The sequence below is a fragment of the Rhipicephalus sanguineus genome, chromosome 4 (genome assembly GCF_013339695.2).
Source record: "Rhipicephalus sanguineus isolate Rsan-2018 chromosome 4, BIME_Rsan_1.4, whole genome shotgun sequence".
Taxonomy (NCBI): Eukaryota; Metazoa; Arthropoda; class Arachnida; order Ixodida; family Ixodidae; genus Rhipicephalus; species Rhipicephalus sanguineus.
The window spans coordinates 17,175,116-17,188,751 of record NC_051179.1 but is presented as its reverse complement, the minus strand read 5'-3'; positions in this window follow the sequence as shown (position 1 = coordinate 17,188,751).

Here is a 13,636-nt window from a genome sequence, read left to right as displayed (position 1 = left end):
TGCCGCCCAGGCACCTGCAGTTTACTCCAAAGGGGACAGTGGTACCCCGTGCATCGCCAATCCAATCTGCATTGTGAACCCAATCACTCAGCTCATTCGCGTCTGGCTTTGCCTCACAGGTATTGTGCTTGCAGGAAAGCCAGCTTCGCTCCGCTCATTCGCGTCTGGCTTTGCCTCACAAGTAATGTGCGTGCAGAAAAGCCAGCTTTGCAGGAAGCACTTTTGTGTATGTACACGCGTCACCTTTGCGCGATATAAAGTCATCGGCTACGAATTTTTTAGGTGCCACCTGCTTGCACTCGACTAGCTCGCCTTGAGCAACCAGGTTTTTGAGTAGTGCATTGCAGCAGCTGATCGCGGAATATAAAGGCGCTATGCTAAATTACAGGGTTTTAACGCAGAAGCAATGGCTCATTGATTTCACATTTAATTTTTTTTATTCCCTGCGTTTCTGGAGGATGTTGTTCAACAATTCATCCAGAAGCAAACTGCAAAGGTAACTGCGAGCCAGGAGATTTATCGGTAACAGGTGAGAGAGAGAGAGAAAGAAAGAATCTGTTTTGGCAAAGTGCGGTGATATAATTGATAGGCTGTTAATCCTCCTTCATGCAGGCTATTTGCGTATCAGTAAACTCGCAGACCGAAAACTGGGTTCACTCTAAGCGTAGCATGGCCAGTGGTGGACGGAAGGCAAACGAGTAGCTGCTACGCCACATTGTGCGACGCGACGCAGCGCGCAGGGGTGTGCCGCCATGCCGTCTCGGTATACTGTATCTTGCCTGTCACAGGGAATAACTGGGAGCATAAATATAGACCCATTTACCCAATGTTTCTCGGGACCTTTAAGATTTATCTTTAAGTAAATAAAGAAAAACAAAACAAGAAAAAAGACATGGTCCCCAATGCATTCGCCTAAGACTACTCGGAGGCGAAAGCCATGCGGTGTGGCTATTTTACTGCGCACTTTATATGCTCACTAGTTCAGTACTGTCTACGCTACCAACGCCGCTCCGCGGAGCCTTGCCATGATAATGATGACCTCTTCCCGATGGCGCTCACCCACGCAGGGGGATGGGCCAAGAACAGAATTAAGGTAAAGGTCTATGAAGCTAAAAACATATGACGTCTGCTGTGCCAGGGCGATTGTCTCTTTTACAGTGAAAGCTGTTATGAGATCACAACAAGGGCCGTTTTTGGCGCCGTAGTTGTCCGCCGCCGCCGGTGCCCGTAACCGCTATCGCGCGAAATAAAAAAAAAACGAAATAAGAAAAAAATATCCAGGATGGAACGGCGTTCGAACCTGGGCCCACGGCGTGGGAGCCCAGTATTCTACCTCAGAGCCATGCCAGTGCTTGAAACCGCTTTGCAAAAAGGTCCTATATAGGCTTCATGTCGGGAAGGAACCACGTTCACATATGTAATGTAGCGTGGTAGAAGAGTAAAATAGCAACCAGGCGTCACACAACGCGAATTGCACAACGAGTGGGTTGTTGAATGCTTCCAAACCATTATAAAGGGCTCTGCCATAATTCTTCATCGTCAGTGATTCCACTCCTGCGCCAACTGCGCCAAAGTGCGCCAAATTGTATTTACTGCGCCATCCTGATAATATCGACGAAAATTGCTCCAAACTGCGCCAAAGTCTCGGGTTTGGGGGCGTCTATCACCGGCAATCGCACGGCCGGCGCGTCAGAACATGTGCAGCTTGATCTTGGGGCTGCCAAAGTCGCAACCATGGACCAAGAATTATTCCGCTGAATAAATAGCGCTCGCGCGTGCGTCCCGAATAAGCCACGATGCCAAGCACGTGCCGACGCAGCTTCTGTTCTGCAAGTCGGCTCGACAGCAAAACGCGCTCTCCGCAGAGGCTCGTGACGTCTAGGCCTCTCGGTAGCGAGAAAGTGCGACGGCGATTCATCGGCGGACGTCGTCTGTTCTAGAAACGCTGCTGATAGCTCGTTTCAAGCGTCGCACGGCACGTAAGGAAAGCAATGTTCAGTAATAACTACATGTGTGGTGCTAAAATGTCTGTCACTCCTGTTTCCGGACATCGCGGAATGAAATGTGGGATCGCTATATGGAACAATATCGAATTTTCCTTGCTTCGCGTTTATGGAAGTGCACGCGAACTGTGGAAACGCGTTCACACTTTTCCTCGGATATACTTTATCCACGGATCTTCATTAGGAAGAGCTTTTTCGTAATTGCTTATACCAGCACGTCCGAGTTTAGTCACTCTGCGGTGAATACCCCCTAAAAGGCCCTGCCCTTTCGAGCTCACGTGCTAGGGTCCCAATTCGAATTTTTTTGCTTGCTTTTTAAAAATGTCATCTCATTAATAAAAACATATATCTTGGTCGGAGCAGCCGCAAATATGCAGCTGTCAGTAGCGGGCCCGTCGCTGACGGCCCACAGTGAAGCGGCTACCCCATGTTACACGTCCGCTCCTCGCTTTCGGGTGTCAATAGCTGACGGGTAAAAAAAAAAAAACTCAGTTTCGCTTAAGGGCGAAGTAATGAATGCGATACCAACAAATTGTATTGTTAAACGAAGTAAGGCTAGCAGCTAACTTCATAATTGCAGGGTTTTGCAGCGCGCGAACATAGGAAAAAGGACAGAGTAAACAGTCCTTTTTCCTATGTTCGCGCGCTGCAAAACCCTGCAATTATGAACACTAACCAACTAGCCCAGGCCTCTACACTTACTAGCAGCTAACTCTTTTGGATTCGATCTCGCGTAACTCAACAAAACACTAGTTTAGGGAATATGGCCGCTCCAGGAACCGAAGCGTTTACTTGCTCTGAGTTCTCTAAACACGAAGTAAGCGTTGAGAGCACAGCAAGTTTACGAGCTGTCTCCTGATGCCTCGAGATGGCGCGCGCGCAAGCGACTGCGCCCTTCGAACGATGCGCCCCCCCCCCCCCCCCGCTCCTCTGGCGTCCTTTCATGCTCCTTACGAAAGACGGGCGGGGCGTTTCCTCTCTGTTTGATGAGCAATCGACGGCAGGCCCGCACGCCGGAAGATGTTATCTCATGCGCTGTCCGTGCGACGGAGACAGACGGCCGGCTAGCTTAATCTCCGCTTCAGCCGCGTTCGTCGCCAGCGCTCGTGAGCTTTTACTCGCGGCTAGAATGCGCGTGGTGATATTATTAATTTGGTCTTTATACATAAAATTACGGCAATGGCGACGACAAAAATCCGCGGAGAGCGTCCATATAATTGTTATCACAATAAACATTTTAAAAAAGTTGAGGAGCCGTTTCACTCTGTGAAGTGGATGATAAGCGAAGCTGTTTCGCGCATGGCAAGGAGTTGACATGGTGGAGGACAGTTTGGTATGTAAGGCCAGGTTGTTAACGCTCAATACGCAATATTAATGCGAAAGCATCAGATGCTTTATCAAACACGAAAGTTGACCGTCGGCGGCGTCAATCGATTGATGCAAAAAATAATCATGTGATGGCGCCATCACGACGTCATAGATCGTCAAAACTTGTGACGTCATCATGGCGTCATATATCGTGATGTCACGTGATGACGCCATCACGACGTCGTCGCTTTACACTGCTTCCGTAATCGGTGCGCCGATCATGGAGCTAGCGCAAAACCAGGTGAGGTGCAGAAAGCTTGCAGAGAAGGAGGGGGAGGATCAACCCGTCGATCGAGAAGAAAAGGAACCTGGCTTTCGCCTTGGAGTTTTCTTAGGGGAATGCATTAGGGACAGTGTGGCTCTTTGGCATTGAGGCACTGCTGTACATCACGGCGTTTGTCTACAATGTCTGCTGATAACCACATAGATGTATTTAGAGTGTTATTTCATAAAGTTCAATTTTATTGATCTGGTATTCTGTTTATTTGCTAGTGTCGAAAATAATGGCCGAAGAGGTTAATTCAGAACACTCAACTGCATGAGCCCTTATTTTTTCATTAGCGAGTGAAGTATGGAGTTCTCCTGAGATGATTTTTTCCATGAGATTTGCAATGAATCGAAATATTTCTAGCCTTCATAAGAGCCCCATAGTAATATTCCGGTGCTTGAATTTATTGCAATATGCTTCTCTAGTGCACTCCAAGATGTAAAATTTGCTGCTCCAGAGTGCTCCCAGATGCAAAATTATCTGCTCCAAAGTGCTCCAAGATTAAAATTTTGCTGCTCCAAAGTGCTCCAAAACGGAAATTTTGCTGCTCCAAAAATTGACCCAAATCAGAAGTCCTCGGTAGCATCACTGCATCGTCATCAGGCACAGCATCAACAAAGTGCACATAATGCCTTACAGGTGTTTAGCGGGTACCTTGATTCTCCACAGAATGACGAAAAATGGCAGAGTGGGTGCTTCCCTATTTCAAAAAAATTATGACGATTTATAGTGTAGTGGGTTGCTCGCAAGTGCACTTCTATTGGTTGCCAAGGAAGCCCATAAGACCCCCATGATCCATTCCCTCGGGTCTCAATAAAGTTATTTCCCTCTCTCTCTCTCTCTCTCTCTCTTTCTCACGTTAACGTATCTTATATAGCGTGGTGGGAGAGTGAAGTAACGAACGGGCGTCGCACAAAGCGAATTACCTATCTAGTGGGTCGCGTAAAGCTCCCAACCCATTACAAAGGACTCGGCCATAATTCTTCATCGTCATCAGCCGTCGCATCAACGAAGTGCACGTAATGTCTTACAGATGGTACCTCGCTTCTCCGCAGAATGACGAATAATGTCGTGGTGGGTGCTTCCTAACTTAGCAAAAATTATGATTTGTGGCGTAGTGGGTACGTTGCTAGTGTAAGTACTTGTATTAGTAGCCATAGGAGAGTTTATAACGGGCTCTACAAATGCCGCTCTTCGAGCTTTCGCTGTGACTGTGCTGCGCTTTCCGAGCGGGCCTGGCGTTTTACAGCGAAAGCTGTTATGAGATCATTTCACCCGCCGTTTTTGGCGCCGTAGTTGTCCGCCGCCGCCGCCGCCGCCGCCGCCGGTGTCCGTAACCACTATCGCTCGAAATAAGAAAAAAAAATTCAGGATGGAACGAGGTTCGAACTTGGGCCCTCTGCGTGGGAGCCCAGTATTCAACCTCTGAGCCATGTCGGTGCTTGAAACTGCTTTGCAAAAAGGTCCTATACAGGCTTCATGTCGGGAAGGAACCACATTAACATATGCAACATAGCGTGGTAGAAGAGTAAAATAAGCACCGAGCGTCGCACAACGCGAATTGTGTAATCAGGCGTCACACAATGCGAATTGCGCAACGAGAAGGTTGTTGAATGCTTACAACCCACTACAAAGGGCTCCGCCATAATTCTTCATCGTCATTAGGCACAGCATCAACAAAGTGCGCATAATGCCTTACACGCGTTTAGCAGGTACCAACGCTCTCCGTAGAATGACGAAAAAGGGCGTAATGCCTGCTTTCTTACTTCTAAAAAATTACAATGATTTATAGCATAGTGGGTTCCTCGCAAGTGCACTTGTATTAGTTGCCAAGGAAGCCCATAAGCGCATGATCCATTTCCTCGGGGTCTCAGTAAAGTTCTTCGCCCCCGCCCTCTCTCCCACGTCAACGTATGTTATGCAGTATGGCGGGAGAGGGACATAGCGACCGGGCGTCACCTAATGCAAATTACATGACTGGTGAGCCGTTTAAAGCTTCCAACCCATTACAAAGGGTTGAGCCATAATTCTTCATCGTCTTCAGTCGTCGCGTCAACAAAGTGCACATAATGCTTACAAACGTGTAGCTGGTGCCTCGCTTCTCCGCAGAATGACGGATAATGGCTTAGTAGGTGCTTCCAAACTTCGCAAAAATTGTGATTTATGGCGTAGTGGGTACCTTGCTAGTGTACTTGTATTAGTAGCCTCAGAAGAGCTTACAACGGTGCTTCAGAAACGCCGCTCTTCCAGCTTTCGCTGTGACTGTGCTGCGGTTTCAGCGCAGGCCTGGGGTTTTTATCGCCTTTACCGCCTCGGTTTCACGCCTTCTCAAAGACGAAGTGAGTGACGTGAACGCCGCTAAGACAAGTGAACGCGAACACCTTGTTTTTTTCTTTCTTTTTCTTTTTTTTTAATTTCAGGATTAAACGCCGCAAGGACGCAGTGGACGCAAAACTCCCGCTCCTGGAGCCACGAGGCGTGCGCTTTCTTTCTATATTTTTTTTTTGTACCACTACATGCGTTTTTTTTTTTGTTTCTATACACGCCGTCTTTTCGCCACGTGACCCTTCTCATGAGGCATTTAAAGGGGCCCTGCAACATTGTTTCAGCATGGGCAGAAAAAGCTCCCGATCGGTAGTCGAGGCTCCTGAGAACACTCAAACGAAACAAGCGCGGCTCGCGGCCTGGAATTTACTATTAATTCTCAGTCAGCTAGAAATCGCTGCCTCTTCTCTCGACAAACGATGCCATCAACCCAAATGACCGTGCCATAAACCACGGCCATTGGCTGATCTGAGCATCGTGTGCTGCATAGTTACCCTGGTCGCCGCAAGATGCCGCCACGTACCCGCGCACGCGTTCACAACTAAACATAAAAGGGTGGGAGGCAGCTCTGTCCAGCTTGGATCCGAAGTCCCAAGAGGCCCTTGTGAAACGTGCCCGCGCCAATGGGATTCCGGACTAAGGATCCCACTCGCCGATCTTCTCAAGAATATCAAATAAACGTTTTATTCTCTCTCTCGCGATCACATCGAAAGTAAGCCGCGCGTTCGAAGAAAAAAAAAAGAAAAAAATTCTCGAGGTCATGACGCGCGCTGACAAACGGACGTAGCTTCTTGCCCCCTTGTCATACCCCCCTCCCCCCACACCCACCTGCGTAGCTTTCAGCGCGCTCGCTGGTACTATGGTGGCTAGATCTAGCCACCATACTGGTACGAAAGAAGAGAAAAAGCGCTCCCTGCGTGGAGGGAGCCTAATCGTCTCTTCAGGCATTTTCATAAAGTTGTTCTATTTTTCTCTCTCTCTCTAAAAGCATGATGGCAAATCCCTGCAACTCCGCTCGTAATTGACGGATTCTAAAAATTTTTGCGGCAGTCGATTCGTGGGGCAACAAACTCCTTTAATGAAGTCATTCGATGATTACTTGGAAAAGTGTTGCAGGGCCCCCGTAAGGCTTTCGGCTTAATAAATAAATAAATAAATAAATAAATAAATAAATAAATAAATAAATAAATAAATAAATAAATAAATAAATAAATACTGTTTTTGCATTGCGCCCTTTGTTCTTTTTCTTTTCTGGTGCGATTAGCGTATCTGGACACTTCAGCATAACCTCTTTCACGGCGCTCTTCAGTTGCTGCGAGCGCACTCCACGAATGCACGTCCGACCGATAAGAGCGAGTGCGCCCGCTGTTCTAGCTTACAATGAATAAAAAGTCACAGTTTCGCCGCAAGGGCGAAGCAATGAATGCGATAGCAAGAAAGTGGAATGTCACACGAAGAACGAGAAGCAGCTCAATACTTGCAGTGCACCGCTGAAGCACAAAGAAGGACGCCCGAAAAGAACGCACAGGCATGCACAGGGCAAGCGTGAACTAACTACTGTCGCAGTTGCTACGTCTTTGTGCTTGAGCAACGCGCTGCAAGTGTCGACATGGAGATTCAGATGCTCTTTTAGATATTTCTTTTTCTTTTAAACTGCGGCGCGTGGAGTGACCCCCTGCTTTTCCTGCCACATGGGGGTGTCTGATGCAAGGTGTGCCCGGTGTTCTTTGGTTTTTTTTTTATTTTTTCCTTCCACATCACGAGTGGGTACAGAAAAGGGCCACTTTGTCCTGCGCGTCTCAAGGGCGGTTTTCACAATGAAAGAAAATTAGGAGCGTTGCGTCTGCAAGTGTCGACAATGGAGAATCAGACGCTCTTAGATATTTCTTTTTCTTTTAAACTGCGGTGCGGGGAGCGACCTCCTGCGTCTCCTGCCACACGGAGGCAGGGGCGTAGCCAGAAATTTTTTTCGGGGGGGGGCTCAACCATACTTTATGTACGTTCGTGCGTGCGTTTGTATGTGTGCGTGTATATATACGCAAGCAAAACTGAAAAATTTCGGGGGGGGGGGGTTTGAACCCCCACCCCCCCCCCCTGGCTACGCCCCTGCACGGAGGCGTCTGATATAAGGTGTGCCCGGTGTCCTTTGTTTTTATTGCGATAGCAATTATATGGACAGTCTCGGCTGGTTTTTGTCGTCGCCGTCGCCGCCGTCATACACCGTATATGTATAAGTATGTATATATCTGCAAAAGTCCCCAAAAAAAGTAATTCAGAAAAATGCTTCCGAAGCGCGGAATCGAACCAGCGACCTCTCTCGCACTGCAGTGCTTGGCGCTAACCAATATGCCACAAAGCGCAGATCCTTCAGAAAGCTAACGGCGAGCGTTATATACACACCCTTTACCGCTGGCAGGACTCAGAGACAGCAGGCGTTTATAAACGTTTCTTCATTACCAGCGAGATGGCGCGAGGAGGGCAACGGGCGCATTTAAAGTCGTCGGCCGGCTCGCTCGCTTCTTCTAATACTTGCGCAGGGAGAGTCTTGCCCTTCCGCTGTCTGCTCGCGCGGTAGTTGCTGCAAGGGGGCAGATATTTCTGCAGCGTAGCAGCGCGTCCATCACGGGCCGCTTTTCTTGCTATCGCATTCACTGTTTCGCCCTTGCGGCGAAACTGTGACTTTTTTTCCTTCCACATCACGAGTGGGTACAGAAAGGGGCCACTTTGTCGTACGTGTCTCAGTTTTGAAATTGAAAGAAAATTAGGAGCGTTGAGTGATGGAAAACACGCTCAAGCTCCTCCGAGATTTGCTTACCACCAGCGGCAAATGGTGTATATAAATAGCTCGCCGTTATTTTGCCGGCGCATGCATGGGGCATGGTTGTACAATAGAGAAAAAATAGAATGGGGCATGGTTGTGTTGTGTAATGCAGCGGGCTGGGGAGCGAGGGGTCGATGGTTCGAATCCCCGGTCGGGTGCTTCGGAATTTTTTCTTCTGCTGCTTCATTTTTCTGTCTACCTTTTATTTATATATATATATATATATATATATATATATATATATATATATATATATATCCGGGACATGACGGCGGCGGGAAAAATCAGCCGAGAGTGTCCATATAATTGCTATCGCAATAATATTAATAATAATAATAATAACTTCTGGTGTATTACTGTGGCCTCCGTGATCAGCACCGGCAAACGGAACGTTTCAGTACGGAGGTGAGAATGCGCCTTCGGCGTTCACTAGTGTGCCACCTTCACTACAGCCAGAGTCAGGGTCGTCGACAAGGGGCCCCCAAAAAAAAAGAACGATGTTAAAATAGCAAGAAAGAAAAATAAGATGTAGAAAAGAAACAACTAAGTTAAATTAGCACTAAATTTTACGTTCATCCATGAGAAGAAGAAGGTTGTGTTGTGGTCGTGCCGACTCGCGCGGCACGCGCCGTTCGCCGACATTCGGCAGTAGGACTCGTTCGAAAAAGGGTGTTCCTCTGGCCGTTCCTTCTGGGCTTCCACCTCGGCCGAATACAACGCAAATACCGCCTTGCCATTACCGCGTTCTCGGTCAGAACTTTTCCCACAGACCGACACGCGGGCTTGGCGTCTGGCGGAGGAGCCAGCATGTCTCGAGTAGTCAACGTGGAAGAAGTGAAGGCTGTAATCCGCGATCCGCTGATCCCCAGTAAGCGATCGCCGTCGCCGAAGAGTTCCTCGTTTACGTCGAAGGGCCCCGAGAGCCACGAGGTGTCGCACGCGAGGCTTGGGTTTGGGGACGCACCGAGATTTGTTGGCTGGATCTCGGACACTCTACAGTCGTTGCAACTGGGCCGTGCCTTCTGCGTGAGAACTACGGTGACTGAAGACGTCGAGCATGTTCAGAGGCTGTTCGGAATCCAGAGGTCATCGCCAGAGCCCGGAAGGTCGAGTCTGTTCGCACCTACCCGGGGTATGCCGGTCTCGCCACCATCGTGCCGTTTCCTGCCGACCTCCTCCGGATTCTACGATGCACAGGAGCAGGTGAAAGCGAACCTGCGGGTCCTCTTGGTCGAGCATCTGACGAATGGCATCAATGCGCGCCAACTGCATGAGGGTTCAACCGGAAGATTTGGCAGTCGCGTGAAATGTGCAACCTTCATCTTCGGCATGCCTGACGTCACGTACGCTGTACGCGACTCCACCGGGGCCAAGAAACTCTTCATCGGCAAAAGAAGCGGTCGTGATGCAGTCTGCCCTGCCTCCAGACATGACAACTGAGAGGTATTCACCGGAGGTCCCCAGAGAGTTCTGAAGCCGCTGCATCAGCTTGTCCGGAGCCCCAGGCGGAGCAGGAGAAATTACTGTATTCGAAACTGCTGGAGGAAGCCGAGCACCTGAGGCTAGGGAGACTTCCAGAGCGACTTCCCGAGAGACAGAAGGTGTCCGATTAAACGAAGCTGGCTCGGCAATTAAAACTGCCCAAGTGACGAACTATTAATAACAATATTAATAAAAGCTAGTATATATTGCGAAACCCTCTTGGTCCTTTTCTTTTCTGTGAGATACGGAAAAAGTAGTTACCCAAGACGCCGGTGTGTTAGAGGAGGCATTGTTGTCGTCTTTCGATTAAAAGTGGTGTTCAGCGCCTGTCTCGAGTGTGAGGATACAAGGATAAAGATATGCAAAAAGCCCCGTTGGGTGTCTTGGAGGCCGTAATGAGCACCGTACCCTGATGGCGCTGAAAGACAGGGCCGCCAGGTGGCGACTGAGTGCCTTTGCCGACAGGCAGGCGGCCAGCAGCGTTGCGGAATGGGCGCCTCCATTCCATTCCAATTCCATTCCGGGGATTTAGAACCTGCCGCAGTTCCATTCCTTTCAGTTCCTCTGAATGAAAAAACTTAGCCCATTCCCACTCCGGGAATGATCGGGCAGTTCAATTCCATTCCCGTAATTCCTCAACGTGGAAAAGGCATCCTGATAGTTTTATCGAACGCCCCATAAAGCTGATGTCATCAGATGCATTAACAATTGCAAAAGTACGCAAAAATTGGGGGACGCTTAAGCTTCGCCTTTAAGAGTTGAACGCGATGGCGATATTCTGCCCTTAGTGCGCACTTCGAACACTACGAGTGTTTAACAGAATGCGCGCACTAAGGTGTGTCCCTTATGTAATGGGTAGCATGCTTTAAACCAGGAGCAATTATGCGCGAGAAACTTTTTCGAAGTTGCCATGCACCCACTACGTGGTCTTAAGGGAATACACGCAGTATTGTGTGTGCCTTTTGTAATGGGTGGCTGTCTTTAAACCACCAAGTCGTTATGATATTGTTACGGGGAAAATACAATACTGAGTCAGTATCAAGCTACAGCACAGCTCACAACACAACGTCGACTTCACCTCTTTTTTCAGCTCCCTTTTCAGGGTATAGCCCACTATACCCTCTTAGCGTAGGTAAAACCACGCAACAATATTGACATGGTGTGACGCCCGATGGCAATGTACGCTTGTACCACGCAATATTACTGCGATATTACATCTCGTACTGTGACACCTCTATACAGTACGCGTATTTTTGGGAAGCATGAAAGTTACTTTCAGCGTAGCGCCAAGCAAAGGCGTGGCTGTGTGGTAGAACACCTGCTTGTCACGCAGACGGCCTGGGTTCGATTCTCACTCGGACGCAACATTTTTATTATTTATTTTATTTGCAGCTTTTCCCATTTTTCGGTCACGGGCAAGATGATGATTTTTCGTTCACAACCAACGGCGCCGACGCCGACGGCGGAATTTCTACGATACGAGCTCTTTAACGCTATCGCGTTAAAACGCGTTACCAAGGTCGAGAGACAGTAGCTTGGTGACATATCTCGTGCAGTACAACCACCCTACCAATTCCCAAAGTGGCAGTTCTCCCGCTACCTTCTATATATAGTATTTGCATGGTCAGCACGTTTTAACGAATGGCGATGTTTTAATGATTGATTAAGTTTAGATGTTTTAATGCTAAAATGACGACATGGCGTATTTTTATGCAGACAAAAGTAGTTTTCAAGAAGACTAAACAGTTTTGCCACGCGTTTGGAGCGGTCGTGAATATGGAGAAAACTAAGATTTCGTTAATGGGGAACAAAACCCTCTAGATCTGCTGGTATTAGTTGGAACAGTGCACCGCTCGGGCACCTCAGTGTGCATTAGCATCGAATACGAAACATTGGGCCCCACTGCTCGTCAGCCAGGCCCATAGCCAGGAATTTTTTTTTTTTTTGGGGGGGGGCATTTGCTGAAAACCTTGACTATTTGAAAAAAACGCCTATTTTCATTATTTATTTTTGATAAAACACCATGTATCATAAAAATTTCGCCCCCCCCCCCCCTGGCTACGGCCTGTTGTCAGCACTCACGCTTCTCAAGCGCGGTTCGCAAGCATGGATGGGGGGAGGAGAACTTTGAGTTCGCCTGTGTGCAGGTATGCAATGCCTTCCTTGTGGCAAAGGTTATTTACATGTGTCAGGTGACTCAGGTACTAAACTGCTCGTGAGATAAAGATCAGGATGTGCATAGAGTATTCGCCACTTTCGTGTGGGGGTATCAATGGGAACCAGCGCGCAGAGATAATTGATCCCACCCCAGAGCAGTGGGAGTGCGGGCTGACCAGCTCTCAGCTCGAGACTCGTTTCTACAACAACAACACGTCCGGCAAATGGTCACTAGTTTTTTGGCAATGACTACGTCATAAAAAGTGCTTAGATGTCCTCGTGATAATTAAATGATGCAATAAAGGTGACAAGGCGTAAGGAGGGAGGGGGAGGGGTACGCCGCCGTAGTTCCGCACCACGAATACCAACGGCATAGAGCAGCGGTTACGCGAAGAATAAGACAAACTTCGGAGCAACGCAGTCTATATACGGACATAATTGTACAGTGCGTTAATTGCTTATAGATGTACCGTGCTTGTAATCAGCCAAGCCATTTTAAAAATACTGATTTATTGTTAAATTCGAGGCTCTGACTTACTAATGTTTGAAGTTTGAAAAACAGCGCGTAGACGAAAACGTGCTCTATTTTCGGAAAAACACGTAATTCCATTCCCATTCCATTCCTCCAAGCATTGTCCCCTTTCCATTCCCATTCCATTCCGGGGTCGTGAAAACGTGGAATGATTCCGCAGTCATCCCAATTCCGGAGTGGCAACTCCGCAACACTGGCGGCCAGCGCGTACTCCAGCACCAACGCACAGCCCACCAGGAAGGCCAGGAGTTCGCCGGTTGTCGCATACACGTACACGTATGCAGAGCCAGCCTTCGGGAACCGCGTGGACAGCTCCGAGTAGCACAGACCTGCACAGCAAAATATGGTCGTGCGCACCGTGAGTCAGGGGCTTGAGGAACAACGCACAGCTAGAAACAACACGGCCCCAACGTGGTTTTGTGCGCGTGGCATAAAATATTTGCGGCATGGAGAACAGAGATCAACCGATCACGTATAACAAAATTACGCAGCACTTCTATCTCGGCAGGAGAGACTTCTCCGTTTCTCACAAGAAGTTAATTAGAGCGCAGGCATTGACTCTCAGATTATTGCAGACGGGTTCTTATCCTAGCCCGGCTTTATTACATAAAATTTATCTCGACAATTATCCCAGTAGTTCTTGCAGGCACTGCAATGTCTTCGCTAGCCTAGACCATATA